Raw genomic sequence first — 331 nt, forward strand, 5'->3', positions numbered from 1 at the left:
TTCAGCTCATTGTTTTGGTTTCAGAATCAGAACATGATTAAAATCAAGGTTTTGTGTTTAATTCTTTTTATTTTCATTTATGTAACAGTTCCCGTTTAAGCCATTTAAAAGGTTAAAAAGTCATTTCTCAGAAGCCAATTTAATTTTTAAATCTTATTTTCTTCATTCACAGTTTTTAATGTAAAAGTCCTGAAAGAAACAAAATAATACAGATATCTGAATTAAAAGGAAAAAAACTTGATCCATGATGAAGGCATAGATTCACCATAAAATGACAATTATTTAACACTGGTTTCCAATGATGAAATGTACAATCTCTCTCTCTCTCTCT

At 27.8% G+C, this 331-nt stretch overlaps 1 protein-coding gene across 2 annotated transcripts in view; it reads left to right on the top strand.

The window, feature by feature from the left end:
* The window catches only part of prmt3 (protein arginine methyltransferase 3), a 52,926-nt gene that overhangs the window by 11,301 nt on the left and 41,294 nt on the right, over positions 1-331 (top strand). The gene's annotated exons all lie outside the window — the stretch shown is intronic.

The sequence above is a fragment of the Morone saxatilis genome, unplaced genomic scaffold, assembly GCF_004916995.1.
Source record: "Morone saxatilis isolate NCDOM2014 unplaced genomic scaffold, NCSU_SB_2.0 Contig11, whole genome shotgun sequence".
Taxonomy (NCBI): domain Eukaryota; kingdom Metazoa; phylum Chordata; class Actinopteri; family Moronidae; genus Morone; species Morone saxatilis.